The sequence below is a fragment of the Triticum aestivum genome, chromosome 1B (assembly GCF_018294505.1).
Source record: "Triticum aestivum cultivar Chinese Spring chromosome 1B, IWGSC CS RefSeq v2.1, whole genome shotgun sequence".
Lineage (NCBI taxonomy): Eukaryota > Viridiplantae > Streptophyta > Magnoliopsida > Poales > Poaceae > Triticum > Triticum aestivum.
The window spans coordinates 22,815,648-22,831,198 of NC_057795.1; the positions used below are offsets into that span (position 1 = coordinate 22,815,648).

The following is a 15,551-nucleotide window of genomic DNA, read 5'->3' on the forward strand; positions in this document are numbered from 1 at the left end:
GGGTGTGGCCCCTTTTCTGCTAGTAGGTCAGTTCTTTGTCGTCTACTAGCAGACGACAAAGAACATACCTAGTGGGGTGGGGTCGGGGGGGAAACGGATGACCTAATGGCCGTTTTCTTTGCCGTCTGTTGGCTGACGACAATGAAGTTTTTCCGTCAGCCAGCAGACGGCAAAGAAAATGGTTGTTAGGTCGTCCCCGTATGCCCGCCACCCACGCTCTTTGCCGTCCGCTAGCGGGTGGGAAAGCTTCTTTGCTATCCGCTGGCAGACGACAAAGATGTGCTGATGGCAAAGCCTTCCGTTGTCGTCCGTTGCGTATTTGTCGTCCGTTGCGCTGAAGGAAGTAGGATTTTGGTCACCACTAGATTCCCCGAGGTTGCTAAGCTAGTTGGAACTATGAATAATTATGAGTTAAATGCCTTAGAACCTAAGGTATTCTGGGATTTCTTCAAATCCTATGCATTTGGATTCACGAGTTCTTGCAGCAACCAGGAGTCATTGGAGTTTAAGCACATTGGTAAAGAAATTGTTCCACAATTGAAGGGTTCCCCATTAGCTACCAATAATACTGGTTGTCTACTGTGAATGGAGATAAGTACAACACATCGGAAAAATATAAAGGAAAGTGAACTCTGGCGATGAAAACAAACAAATACAGACATTCTGCCAGCCCTTCGATTGTACCACAGAAACTGAAGAGATGTTTCTCAATATGTGCAATGTTTCCCAAGGATCACAAATTTGGGAAGGATTTTCTTGCTGATATTTGGATTGCACATGGATATGTGGAGGGCCCCCAAGAAGCATCAATGTGCTTTGATGCACTTGCAAATTGTTCATTCTTTCAAAAAGCATCACCGTAGAGTGTTAAGTACTACGTAATTCATGATCTGATGCATGATACAACACAGCTAGTCTCAAAGGATGAGTGCTTCATTATAAAGCATGCTAGGGACCTAGATAAAGTCCCTTCAAATGTTTGCCATCTATCAATATTCACAGACGGAAATTTTCAGTGTTCTGAATTGAAGAGCATATGCGACAAGAAAAAATTGAGGTCCCTGGTATGGGATGAATTATATAGCAAAGAAAAAGATTTTGAGACTGTGATAAACTATTGGTTCAAGGAGCTAACGAAAATCGGTGTATTGAGCTTTAAACTTTCTAGGGTATGACAGTTACCTGAGAGCATGGGCAACTCAAAGCATCTGTGTTACCTTTCTTTACTTGGAAGTGTTACTTTCAGCACATTTCCATTATCAGTATGTTGTCTGAATCATTTGAAAGTTATAGACTCTGGTAGTTGTGTGATTGAAAGTTTCTTATAGGCTTCAGTGATGTCCTCGGCTTAGAGAAGATCAATTCAAAGAGTTTTAGTTATAGCAAGGCCCACTCTGGCAAACCCTGCCTCAAATGGTGTCGTCTGTTGTAAAATCTGCAAAGTCCTGAGGCGGTGAAGATAATGGAAACCCAGATGGAAATGTTACCTCATTGGAATCTCCAACATTTGTAGGTAAATGGCTACCAAGGTGAATCTTGTCCTAGCTGGCTCCATTCCAACCTCCTACCAAGGTTATGTTCTCTTGAATTTACAGATTGTGTTAACTTGAAGAGTATATCAATCTATCTCCAGTTAGGTGGATCACTCTGCAATACATCACGGTCAGAAAACATTAATCATCTTGAAGCGTTAGTCATAAAAAGATGTGGTCAAATCAGTTGGCAAGGCTCGACGTCTTACCTACTTCTCTTAGAAAGCTAGACCTTCAGAGCGCGTGCTATTCCATGGATCACTTCATGAGCTGCTTCCTTGACCTCACCTCCCTCACATATTTGAAAATACATAACTGCGTCTCGTTGACAACTACCCCCCTACATGTGTGGAGAAGCAATCTTCCATCCCTGGAGGAACTAGGTATTAAATTTAGCAATAACCTTAAATCAATAGTCTCTGAAGCAAGTAGTAGTAGTAGTAGCACCACCAACGGTGGTATTAAAGGATTCTCATCCCTTGCTAAGATACATATTCATTGTTGTGAGAAATTATTGAACTTGCATGAATTCTTGAAGCCTGATTGTCTTCCTGCCATGAAGACCACTGAGGTTTCCAATTGTGAAAAGTTGATGTCGCTCTCTGTTATAGGCTCGACGGATTGCAACAGTTAAAATATGTAGGTTGTTAGTTTAATATGCAGAGGGCAATGATATTACCATCCTCTCTTAAAAATGTCAGCTTGACAAATTGTCAGGGTATCGAGTCCATCAACCTCGCCAATCAGGGGCGGAGCCACGTTATCTCTTCCGGTGTCACTGGCACCGGGTAACACCCGTGTATACCTTATACCTGGTACATATTTTTAAGCTGGACACCGGTAACTTTTTGACCTGGACACCGGCCAGCCCACCGATACAAAACACAAGCCAGTGTAGCAGCCCATCTAGGTAAATGCCCACTCGTGATCGATCCATTACTCGATCCCTGTATGCGCGCCTGTTGAAAAAACGCTATCGATCTAACTAATTGATCCCAATACGCCTGTACGTGCGCCTATTCTATTGCTCGTCCGCTCGGCTTCTCCACCCATCGCCCTTCTCCGCCGCCGCGCTGCCAGTCGCCGGCGCGGCCAGTCGCTGGTCCGTCTGGTTGTCCATTGAAATGTTTAAGCATCGCTAGCCGGCCGCCTCAATCCTCGCCCACCGAGTGATTGTTGGAAATTTGAGGTACGTCTCAACTTCGCACTTGGTAATTGCCTATCTCTCTCAAATCTAAAATCTCAATTGTGTGTAGGAATTTTAATTTTTTTAATTTCTGTTTTTTAATTGTATGGCTAGGGTTTTAAAATATGAAGGTATTATAATTGAGAACAATTCACTGCGATTCACATCTAACAGGGGAGGATTATTTCAGCGAGAACGACAAAGCACAATATCGAGTAAGTTTAACTCCCTAATCGTATTGTTCAATTAATATGTTTTGTTTATTGTTTCTATTCTTGCATATGCAAACACAAATAATGCAACTCATACATTTTTGCTAACATAATAATAACTATTAACAAGAGAATTTTGGAAAGGTTTCTTAAAAAATGAAGTCCTCGGCACAAGATGATATAGCTAGCCCATCACATGAACCAGTTCATTTTAGTATGAAATCTCACTGCCATATAATTTGTGTTGTTGGGTATGTTATTTTTTGTTCCATAATATAAGGTGTACTGATTTCCGTGCAAGTCAACCATTCGAATGTTTGACCAAGATTATAGAATAAAATAACAACATCTGCAAAACCTAATAGATAAAGTATTAAACTATATTTCTTGAAGGATCAAATGATATAAATTTCGTACTGTGGATATTGATATATTTTCCAAAAACACAGTAAACATGTACTCGTTTGACTTAAAAAAACACCTTATATAAAGGAATGGAGTATATACTATTGCTTGGTGTCTATCCTTGTATATATGATGTGTATGTGGACACCGGGACATTTTTGTTCTGGATCCGCCCCTGTCGCCAATAGCCAGTTGGCATGTTCTCTGGTATTGAAGGAACTTAGCATTTACCACTGTTCAGACCTCAAGTACGTTGGTGGGGCAGCAGTTGTTGATAAAATAAAGAAAGTGAGTATAGAGTTGTGCCACGAGCTGGTATGCATGGTTTTCAATTTCAGCTTCAGAAAAATTTCACCACAAACCGAAATCACCGAAATTCAGTGATTTTCACTGATTTCGGTTTGCATTTCAGCCAAATGACCAAAATATTCACTTGAATTCAATTTAAAATTTGAATTTTTTTAAAATATTTTGAAAAATATTTGAATTCATGTGTAGTACTGAAATTGCTGAAATATTTTGGCCCAAATGAATTATTTCAGTGTCTACTGAAATTAAAAAATATTTGAATTCATGTGTAGTACACCATTTGTTCTTTAGAGTTTATTGGTAGATAGCTGCATGTTAATCTCCCTATGTCACTCCTGAAAAAAATAGATTTAGAACTTTCAACTCATTAACCTTTTCCATTTGTCCAGCCTAGTTGGTACTTCTGATGATGAAATCATAAATTGGAACATGAAGAACGGCGACGCCTTCATTCAGAACACACGCTAGGGGAGCCCGTAATATGGTATTCTTGAGGAGATGAAATCAGATGAGATGTATGTCGTGTAGGGTTGTTGGAGGAGTGCAAGGAAACAAAATTATGGGCAGTTTGATGCTCCAATAGCTTGCTATTATCCTGTATCAACTATAGCAGCAGCGAAGTTGCTTGCTATGTATCAAGGCAGAGTAGAATTTGAGCCTTGAGTATTGTTTGTGTGTGTATGCTACATTCTATTTCCCCACTGGAGCATGTTCCGGTGGAGATATTATATTTCCTGTCCATATCCAACTTATTTATCGTATCTTCATGAACCTACCAATTTGTTATTGTAAAATAATGTGCCACTCAGAACATGACAGTTCCAGCTTCTTATTTACTTGTAGTAATTGTTGGATAAATGAGCAACTAGTTTACTCTGAGGGCCAAAGGACATTACATATACATGTGTGTCAAAGTGCAGAAAACCCCTTATACAACGGGGATATACCGAAAAGGGACTATACACATCTAACACCCCCCCTCAAACTCATGGTGGATGAACAACACTAAGTTTGGAAAGGAAAAAGCCATGTTGCGCTCGAGTTTGTGCCTTCATGAAGAAATCCACCAACTGTAACTCAGAAGGCACATAGTGAAGAGCGAGAAACTGATCCTGCACAGCAGCATGCACAAAGTGGGCATCCACACCGATGTGCTTGGTGAGCTCATGCTTCACCGGGTCACGCGCAATACTGATAGCGCCAGTATTGTCTGACAGTAAGGGAGTCGAGGTAGTAGCAAACACATGAAAATCCTCAAGTAACCACTGATGAAGTCATGTACCTAGGGTAGGGTCATGGACCTATCCAAGGTACCCTCCCCAAGGACATCTTGTAAGAAGAAGCCGTCTTCCAGTCGACCAAGAGGAACTCCACTCGACGGACTAGAAGACACTCGACGAACATGAAGACACTCGACCATGAAGACTCACTCGACCACCAGGAGTTCAAGATCTACCCTGTATCCAAACGGTCTGTAATTAAGTAGTCTTTATGGTCATGATGACACTTTATGTAAGGCGTTACCAGTAACGCCGGACCTTAATGTACTTTAACCCTCCACTACTTGGGCTGGCTGGGGTCTTGGCGTCCTCTATATAAGCCACCCCCCTCCACTGGTAGAGGGGTTCGCACCCCTGTAACTCTCACACATATAATCCAGTCGACCGCCTCCGGGCTCCGAGACGTAGGGTTGTTACTTCCTCCGAGAAGGGCCTGAACTCGTAAAACACTTGTGTGCACAACTACTCCATAGCTAGGATCTTGCCTCTCCTTAGTACCCCCCTACACTACTGTCAGACTTAGAACCACGACAACCACTGTAACCAGATCACCTCAGCCGTCAACATAGCCATGGCTCGCAACTCAGCCTCTGTACTCGAGTGGGAAACTGCAGTTTGTTTCTTTGTCTTCCAGGCAATAAGAGAGCCGCCAAGAAAAACACAATAAGCAGACAGCGAGCGTCGATCAGAGGGATCACTAGCCCAGATAGCATCAGAGTAGGCCTAGAGCTCAAGAGCACTGGAGCGGGGAAAGAAAAGGCACTGAGACATCATGCCACGAAGGTATCATAGAACACAAAGGAGGTGACTATAGTGGATCAGAGGTGGGGGCTGAAACGAACTGACTCAGGATGTGGACAGGATAGGAGATGTGAGGACACGTGACAGCAAGATAGACAAGGCTGCCAACAAGATGACGATAGCGAGTGGGATTAGGAAGAGGGTCACCATCAGAGGCACAAAGCTGAACATTGATCTCCATAGGAGTCACAACGGTGTGCTCATCATCAAGAGCAGCGCGAGCAAGAAGATCCTGAATATATTTTTTTTGGGAGATGTAGAAGCCATCAGAGGTCGAGGAGATCTCAATCCCAAGAAGATATCAAAGAAGACCAAGGTCAGTCATGAGGAACTGGTCTCGAAGGAGAGCCTTAACAAAGGCAATGTACTCAGAGTCGTCATGAGTGATGACCATGTCATCAACATAGAGAAGGAGAAGAGTCCGACCACGAGGATACGTGTGGACAAACAAGGCAGGATCATGATCACTGGGCAAGAAACCAGCGGCAGTCACCACAGAGGAAAAGCGCTCAAACCAGGCACGAGGGGCCTGTTTGAGACCATAGAGAGAGCGACGAAGTCTACAGACCATGCCATCAGGGGCATAGTACCCTGGTGGTGGCTGCATATAAACCTCCTCACGTAACTCACTGTCGGTGTCAAAACCGGCGGATCTCGGGTAGGGGGTCCCGAACAGTGCGTCTAGGCGGATGGTAATAGGAGACAAGGGACACGATGTTTTACCCAGGTTCGGGCCCTCTTGATGGAGGTAAAACCCTACGTCCTGCTTGATTGATATTGATGATGTGGGTATTACAAGAGTAGATCTACCACGAGATCAAGGAGGCTAAACCCTAAAAGCTAGCCTATGGTATGATTGTTGTTCGTCCTACGGACTAAAACCATCCGGTTTATATAGACACCGGAGAGGGCTAGGGTTACACAGAGTCGGTTACAATGGTAGGAGATCTACATATCCGTATCGCCAAGCTTGCCTTCCATGCCAAGGAAAGTCCCATCCGGACACGGGACGAAGTCTTCAATCTTGTATCTTCATAGTCTTGGAGTCTGGCCGATGATGATAGTTCGGCTATCCGGACACCCCCTAGTCCAGGACTCCCTCAGTAGCCCCCGAACCAGGCCTCAATGACGACGAGTCCGACGCGTATATTGTCTTTGGCGTTTGCAAGGCGGGTTCTCCTCCATATTCCATGTGTTTGCCGAATAGTGTCCGGTTTCCTTACAAATGTTGCGCTCCTTGGCTTCTACGTCCAATAATGGCCCTCTTCCACGTGTCGTATGAATGCGAAAAGCCAGGGTATTTTTACGTTTTACCCCCTAGCTGCGTGAATAAGCTGCCTATAAGAGAGGCGAGGACCTAGATCCGAATCACACCATCCTCCTTCCGCAAGTACTCATCGAAGCGCATCTAACAAAGATCCATTCCAACATGGACAGTCGACGCGGCTCCTCCTCTCGTGCTCCCAGTCCTCAGCCAGGAGATTGGAGGAGATGTTCAGTCCCGCATAGCGAGTTAGTGACGCTCCAAGCAGAGGGATACCTTCCCCCAGCCTTTATGGTTCCGGTTCGAGCCGGACTGGCCACCTACAAGGGTGGGAAGCAGGCGGAGAGCGTCCCCAATCCCTCCAAAGGAGAGCGGGTATGCTTCGTCCCCTATCTAATAAGGGGACTCAGATTTCCGATACATCCGTTTCTCCGGGGGCTCCTGGAGTTCTATGGACTCCAACTGCACCACCTCACACCTGCCTCCATCTTGCACATCGCGGGCTTTGTAGCTCTTTGCGAGCTGTTCTTGGGCATCGAGCCCCATTTTGCGTTGTGGAAGAGATTGTTTTGCCTCGTACCCTGTTCTCATGAGGGGTCGATATATCAAGTGGGCGGAGCCGAAATATGGCGCATCGCCGGGACCGGTTATCTATCCGGAACCCCAAAGAAGGCGTCCGAAGACTGGCCTTCGGAGTGGTTCTATATGGAAGATGCCTCGCTACCGGATCCAGTTCGGATCGGCCTCCCGGAGTTTAGCAACGCTCCTCTGAAGAAACGCCTGAGTTGGCGCCCGCGGAGCCCTCAACGGGAAGATGATAGGAGCGTCCAATATCTGATGGGCCGGATAAGGTTACTGGCCCATTCCGGATTGACCATGATTGGAGTCATGGCCACATGCATTATGCGAGGGCTGCAGCCGCTCCAATATAGGGGCCACCCCATGTGGGATTTCAACGGGGAGAATGATGCCACCCGTCATGGCCGCAAGGAGCCGGGATCGACCGCCGATCTGGTGAAGATTCTGTCCGGCTTGTACAAGGGGGAGAAGGAGGACTTCCTCCGCACGAGTCCATTGAATGGATTCTCCATGAATAACCCTCGGAGCTTGGTAAGCGGACGTTTATATATCAGATCCGTGCTTTCAAAGTTAAGTGTCTTACTTTATGATTTCGACGCAGGAACTGCGCCGGGATGTGGAGGGCATACGAAGCCCGACTCCACAACCCGAGGATCCGGGAAGATCCCTTGATCCGACCTCCGGAGAGGATCCGGACATAGAGGTGGAACTTATTGACGGGGTGTTCCACCAACTCAGTATAGACAATGCTCTAGTCGCCATTACGGCTGACTACTCGGGTTTATCTCCGGCTTCCCAGGTGAGTACGACCGAAGTCCTGACACCATTACCTTTTTAGTGCTTATTTCTGACCACCGTATACCAATGGTGCTTCGCAGGAGGTGCCTTTACGGCGGGAAGCCGAGCCCGCGGTGACTGACCAACCAGGGTCAGTGCGGCCAGGCAGGCGGAAGAGGAGTGCGGCGCAAATCGAAATGTCACCGCAAAGGTACGGCGCACCATTGTCTTTAAGGGAAAGACTCCGGGGAGGTATATTAATGCTCATGATTCTTCCAGGAGAAAGAGCGCTCGCCGGACTGTGCCCGGAGAGGTTGCCAACCAAGCCTCCGCCAGCCAGGCTCCAACACCTGGTCTGGAGGGGGAGGCGAGCGCAAGGCGCGAGCCGGATGCTCCTCCAACGGAGGATGCCGACAGGCTGTCCGCCACCAGGTCTGAGGTGGAGAGCGCCATGAATCACAGGCGCCGTCGGACAGTTCTTCGTGACGTGTGTTTCTCCCCAGAGGCGTTGAATGCCTTTAATGCGGGAGACGCGCACCTCCGTGCTGCTCAAGATGGTTTAACCAGAGCCACGGAGCAGTATGTGAAAGACATACGGGTGAGGAATTTTAATAGTTATATATGCCAGTAGCCCTCGAGACTTAAAATAGTTAAACTAACTGATTTAAGGATCATTTGTTATGCAGGATCTTACGGAGAAGAATACCCACCTGTCCCAAGAGCTTCAAGAATGCAAGGCCCAACTTGAAGCCGCACTAGCCGCCACCGGGGGAGCCACAGAGACCCCCTCTGGTAATACATATTTCAAAAAGATAAGTAGTTTATGAAGTGCAGCGTGTGCGTTTAGTCTGACAATAATATTGTAGAGGGTGCCGGACTAGATCTGGACAAGCAACATCTGCTGCGCCAGCTGAAGGCCGGCGAGAAGGTGCTTATGAGGGTGCAACAGGAGAGGAATAAACTCAGGATGCCAACACCCAGCTGGGCGAGGAACTAAAAGATGTTCGGGTCCAGCTGTCTAACTCCGTAAAGGAGAATCGGCGGCTTCGTCGCGGCATTTACAGTAAGTGCTTGAGCAAACTCTTTTGAAAAGAAGAGTTCGACAAGGAAGTCGATTGACAGAAATGTGTCTGTAGGTGTGCTCACGGGTCGTCCGGCGGAGGAAATGCCTGGTTCCACGGGTGACCTTCTTCCCGAGCTGCTGCAACTGCACGAACATGTCCGGCAGGCGATGAGCGGCGTCGTTCAGGCCTTATGGCGGTCCGTCTCCCTACCCGAGGGTCTTGAAGGGCTTGCTGAGAAGCTTCAGGGAGTACAGCAGCGCTTCCGTCTGTGGAAGATATCGGCCTGCCGTCAAGGCGCCAGGGAGGCCTGGGCCATGGTGAAGACGCGGTACACGAAGGCTGATCCAAACCACATGGCCGAGGTCGGACCTGTGGGGCCCGATGGGAAGAAGATCCCTGTGAGCCTGATGTACGGCCAAGTAGAGTTGGCCGCGAAATATTCCCAACAGGACTGTAAACTAGACAGCCTGTTAGATGGGATTGAAGAGGAGTACAATCAGTCAGTTTGAAGATGTAATTTAAAATGGCATGTAAAATGCCTTCTAGCCGGATTGTAGATCATTGTCTTTGCGGACCTTTTCGCTTCAACCTCGGGACCCAACAGTCCGGAGTGTGTCCGAATACCCTCACGTTTATACAAAAACTGGTGCATGCATGGAGTCATAGGGGTCATAAGTGAGGGTCATGAGTGCTTTATCAGACAAGTGCCCAACTAGCTATGTTATATTACATGGTTAGTAAGAAACATCTTCCAGGGAGAATAGTTCCGTTAGGGGTTCCTTTCCCTGGGAGGCATGCCCTAAAGTGCATGTCCGGACTGCGAAAAGAGCAGAAAAAGCATCTGGGGGCAGATAAATAAATAAGTAATAAATCACAAGTCACCGACCGAATATTCCCTTAAGAACGCTAGCCTTTGGCTTCACCCAGTCTGAGGTACACATCCGGCTGACCCGGCAGTAACAATCGTAGAGGTGCTCCCTTTACCTCCCAGCCGAACAATTGGGAACGTACGGGTAGGAGCCAGGCAACCCAGCTTGGCCAAAACTTAAGTCATATCGATGCATATAATGGTGAGTAAAAGGTACATGCGGAAGTATGACATATGTGTTGGGCATGAAGCCCGTATAAATAAGCTTCTGTTAAAGAAGCCCCCGGGTATAACGAGTGTGAGTAGCACATCAAGTGTGTGCGAGCAATGCGCAGATCATCCCTCAAGAGGGAGCAAAAAGGAGGGAAACAAAAGACAGCGGAAAAAAATATGAAAGGTGGACGGAGGAAGGAGACGAACTCTGAGTCCGGCGCTAGGCGTAGAATCTTCGGAGACGGGCTGCGTTCCATGGGTTCGGCTCGAGTCGGTTGTCAGATGCGTTGCATAGACGGTATGCACCGCCGGTAAGGACTTGGTCGATGATGAAGGGACCTTCCCATTTGGGCTTAAGTTTGTCCTTTTTCTTGTCCGGCAGGCGTAGAACTAGGTCGCCAACGTTGTAAGTTTTGGCCCGTACTTCTCTGCTTTGATATCTTCGAGCCTGCTGCTGATAGAATGCGGAACGGGATTTTGCCACGTCGCGCTCCTCCTCTAAGGCGTCCAAACTGTCCTGCCGATCCAACTCGGCTTCTCTTTCTTCGTACATGCGCACGCGAGGTGAGTCATGAATTATATCGCTGGGCAAAACTGCCTCTGCGCCATATACCATAAAAAATGGTGTGAATCCGGTAGTGCGGTTTGGCGTGGTCCGCAGCCCCCAGAGTACGGAGTCGAGCTCCTCTACCCAATGCGTGTTAGATTCCGTGAGGGACCGCACTAATCTGGGTTTAATGCCGCTCATGATTAGACCATTTGCTCGTTCGACTTGACCGTTAGTTTGAGGGTGATAGACTGAAGCGTAGTCGAGCTTGATGCCCATGTTTTTGCACCAGAGTTTAACCTCGTCGGCCGTGAAATTCGTGCCGTTATCAGTGATGATGCTGTGGGGGACGCCAAAACAGTGTACTACCCCGGATATGAAGTCTATCACAGGTCCGGATTCTGCCGTTTTAACCGGCTTGGCCTCTATCCATTTGGTGAATTTGTCCACCATGACCAATAAGTATTTTCGCTTGTGTGTTCCCCCTTTAAGGGTTCCAACCATGTCAAGCCCCCAGACCGTGAACGGCCAAGTGATGGGTATAGTTTTGAGGGCGGTGGGTGGCATGTGGCTTTGATTAGCAAAGAGCTGGCAACCGACGCATCGTTGGACTAAGTCCTGAGCGTCTGCCCAGGCTGTCGGCCAATAAAATCCTGTACGGAAGGCCTTGCCTACAAGGGCCCGAGCTGCAGCATGGTGCCCGCCGAGTCCGGCGTGAATTTCAGCCAGGAGATTTCGCCCTTCCTCTTCGGAGATACACCTTTGAAGGACTCCGGTTGTGCTTTTCTTATAAAGTTCTCCCTCATGGACCTTGTAGGCTTTAGATCGCCGAACTATGCAGCGGGCCTCATTTTGGTCTTCAGGAAGTTCCTGCCTAATTAAGTAGGCTAGGAATGGTTCCGTCCATGGGGCAATTACTGCCATTATTTCGTGGGCTGAAGGTGTTATTTCATTGGCTGAGCCACCGATTGTGTCAGAATGTTCCGTGTTGGGTGGTGCAGTTGGTTCCGGGTTGTTATTTCTGGACTCCTCTTCCCATAATACGGATGGCTTAAAGAGCCGCTCCAGGAAGATGTTTGGAGGGACGGCGTCGCGTTTTGCGCCGATGCGTGCCAACACGTCTACTGCCTGGTTATTATCCCGGGCTACATGGTGGAATTCGAGTCCTTCGAACCGAGCTGACATTTTTAGGACGGCGTTACGGTAGGCTGCCATTTTCGGATCCTTGGCGTCAAAGTCTCCATTTACCTGGGATATTGCGAGGTTTGAATCCCCGCGCACCTCTAGGCATTGAATACCCATGGAGATTGCCATCCGGAGACCATGTAGAAGGGCCTCATATTCGGCTGCGTTGTTGGAGTCCGTGTACATTATTTGAAGTACGTATTGGACTGTGTCTCCAGTTGGGACGTCAAGACGACGCCAGCCCCCAAGCCAGCCAACATTTTGGAGCCGTCGAAATGCATGATCCGATTGGAGTATGCACCATACTCTTTAGGGAGTTCGGCTTCGGTCCATTCGGCGATGAAGTCAGCCAAAACTTGTGACTTTATAGCTCGCCGTGGTTTGTAGGTTATGTCAAATGGTAAGAGCTCAATGGCCCATTTTGCAATCCTGCCCGTCGCGTCGCGGTTGTTTATAATGTCGTTCAGAGGTACTTCGGAGGCCACTGTTATGGAACACTCTTGAAAGTAGTGTCGCAGCTTCCGGGATGCCATGAACACCGCGTACGCTATCTTTTGATAATGTGGGTACCGGGACTTGCATGGAGTTAAGACAGTGGATACGTAGTACACTGGGTTTTGAAGAGGGAATTTGTGCCCTTCTGTTTCTTGTTCGACGACGAGTACCACGCTGACAACTTGATGTGTTGCTGCGATATATAATAACATCGGTTCGCCCAGGTTGGGCGCGGCCAGGACCGGATTTGTTGCCAATATGGCCTTAATTTCTTCGAGTCCGGCCGTGGCAGCATTCGTCCATTCGAAGTGTTCGGTGCGCCGGAGGAGGCGATAGAGGGGCAGTGCCTTTTCTCCCAAACGGGAGATGAAGCGGCTTAGAGCCGCCACGCATCTAGTTAGTTTTTGTATTTGTTTGAGGTCTTTTGGGATATCCAATTGTGACAGAGCTCGGATCTTGGCTGGGTTTGCTTCAATTCCTCTACCGGATACAATGAAGCCCAATAGCTTTCCGGCTGGTACGCCGAAAACACATTTTTCCGGGTTGAGCTTAATGTCATATGCTCGGAGGTTGTCGAATGTAACCCTCAAATCGTCTACTAGAGTTTCGACGTGTTTGGTCTTGACGACCACATCGTCTACGTGTGCCTCCACTGTTTTGCCTAGCTGGGTAGCCAGACATGTCTGAATCATGCGTTGATATGTTGCGCCGGCGTTTTTGAGTCCGAAGGGCATTGTGTTGAAGTAGAATGGTCCATATGGAGTAATGAATGTCGTTGTGACCTGGTCTGTTTCCGCCATCTTGATTTGATGGTATCCGAAGTATGCGTCGAGGAAGCACAATGAATCGTGCCCTGCGGTGGCATCGATGATTTGGTCGATGTGGGGGAGGGGGAAAGGATCCTTTGGATAGGCCTTGTTAAGGTCTTTGAAATCGACACAAAGGCGCCAGGATCTGTCCTTTTTTGGTACCATTACCAGGTTTGCTAGCCAGTCCGGATGTTTTATATCTCTGATGAATCCGGCTTCTAAGAGTTTGGCTAGCTCCTCTCCCATTGCCTGTCTTTTGGGTTCGGAAAATCGTCGAAGATCCTGTTTGACTGGCTTGAATCCTTTTAGGATATTTAGGCTGTGCTCTGCCAGCCTGCGTGGGATTCCTGGCATATCTGAAGGGTGCCAGGCAAAAATGTCCCAATTTTCCCGAAGGAATTCTCGTAGTGCGGCTTCTACATCAGGGTTTAATTGTGCCCCAATGGAGTCGTCTTTGTGGGGTTCGTTGGATGGACCTGGAATTTGACTATTTCGTCTGCTGGTTTAAAAGGTGGACTTAGATCTCTTATCGAGTATCACATCGTCCCTATTCACCATGGAGCGCAGCGCAGTGAGTTCCTCTGCCGCTAGGGCTTCGGATAGTGCCTCTAGGGCTAGTGCGGCTATCTTATTTTCAACGCGGAGTGCTATATCTGGATCACTGACAAGAGTGATGATTCCATTGGGCCCGGGCATTTTAAGCTTCATGTACCCGTAATGGGGTATAGCTTGGAAAATTGTGAATGCCTCTCGCCCTAACAAGGCATGATATCCGTTGCCGAACGGGGCCACTCGGAACGTGACCTCCTCGGACCTGTAATTGTCCGGTGAGCCGAACACTACATCTAGTGTGATTTTTCCTGTGCAGCATACTTCCCGACTAGGGATTATTCCTCTAAAGGTTGTGCTTCTTCGCTCAATGCGGCTCCAGTCTATTTCCATTTTTTGGAGGGTTTCCTCGTAGGTGAGGTTTAATCCGCTGCCGCCATCCATGAGTACCTTAGTAAGACGAAAGCCGTCCACTATCGGACTGAGGACCAATGCGGCTGGTGCTCGGGCTGTTCGGAATTTAGGTTCGTCGCTTGCATTGAAGGTGATAGCCGTGTCGCTCCATGGATTTGTTGTTGCTACTTGGTAGACTTCGGCGAGGCTGCGGATTGTTCATTTCCGCATATTATTTGATGCGAAAGTCTCGAAGACTGTTAATACCGTACTGGTACTGTTGGGCTGGTTACCCGGGGCTAGAAAACCTTCGCCACTTTTGGCCACCTGCCGTAGTATCCAACATGCTCGAAGGCTATGTGTTGGAGTGGCGCCCTCTGTACTATGGATTTTACAGGGTCCGTTGAGCCATCCCTCCAGTACGGTTCTGTGCCATTTAGGGGTTTTTTGCTTTTTGGTTTTTGACCCATGTGCTTGAGTATGACGCACCCTTTTATTTCGAACTAGGGTTATGTTCAGGGCCGGATTGTCCCAAAAACCTGGTTTCGGTTTTCCAGGCACTCTCCATCGCACAGTATTTTTGTACTATGGTCACCAGGTCGGCGAAGCGTGTAACATCGCAACGACTTATGGTGTTCATGATTCCCTTGTCCGTGCAATTGTTGCAGAAAATTGAGATTGCGCTTTCTTCACAGCAGTCCTTTATCATGTCCATAACCAGGAGGAATCTGGCCCAGTAATGATGTACTGTTTCATCGGGCTCTTGCCGTATTTGAGATAGATCGCTTATGTTTGGGTGGACGGGCGGAATTAAATTCGGAACCCCGCACAATCTGAGGCTCAAAGGCTGAGAAGTTTCCGAATTTGGAAGCTTGGATTGCTGGATGTTATCCAACAAATCTGGTCTGATGCCTGACTTTAGGTTCAGTACTTGATTGACGTCTGTCCCTCCGCGGGAATCCGGCATGGAGGGATCGGGAATCCGGACATAACTGGTCTTTAACATAGAAGAAGAGTCGCCGCATTGTTCCTCTACCACAACAACGTGGTGGGTAGCCTGGGGAGAGTTAATTTCTCTCAGAT

At 47.8% G+C, this 15,551-nt stretch overlaps 1 long non-coding RNA gene across 1 annotated transcript; it reads left to right on the forward strand.

Moving 5' to 3' along the window:
- Nucleotides 1–2,332: 2,332 nt before the first annotated feature.
- Nucleotides 2,333–4,382, forward strand: LOC123085169 (uncharacterized). Its single transcript, XR_006439597.1, has 3 exons — nucleotides 2,333–2,721; nucleotides 2,833–2,933; nucleotides 4,034–4,382. It is a non-coding gene; the product is annotated as an uncharacterized lncRNA (long non-coding RNA).
- Nucleotides 4,383–15,551: the final 11,169 nt, after the last annotated feature.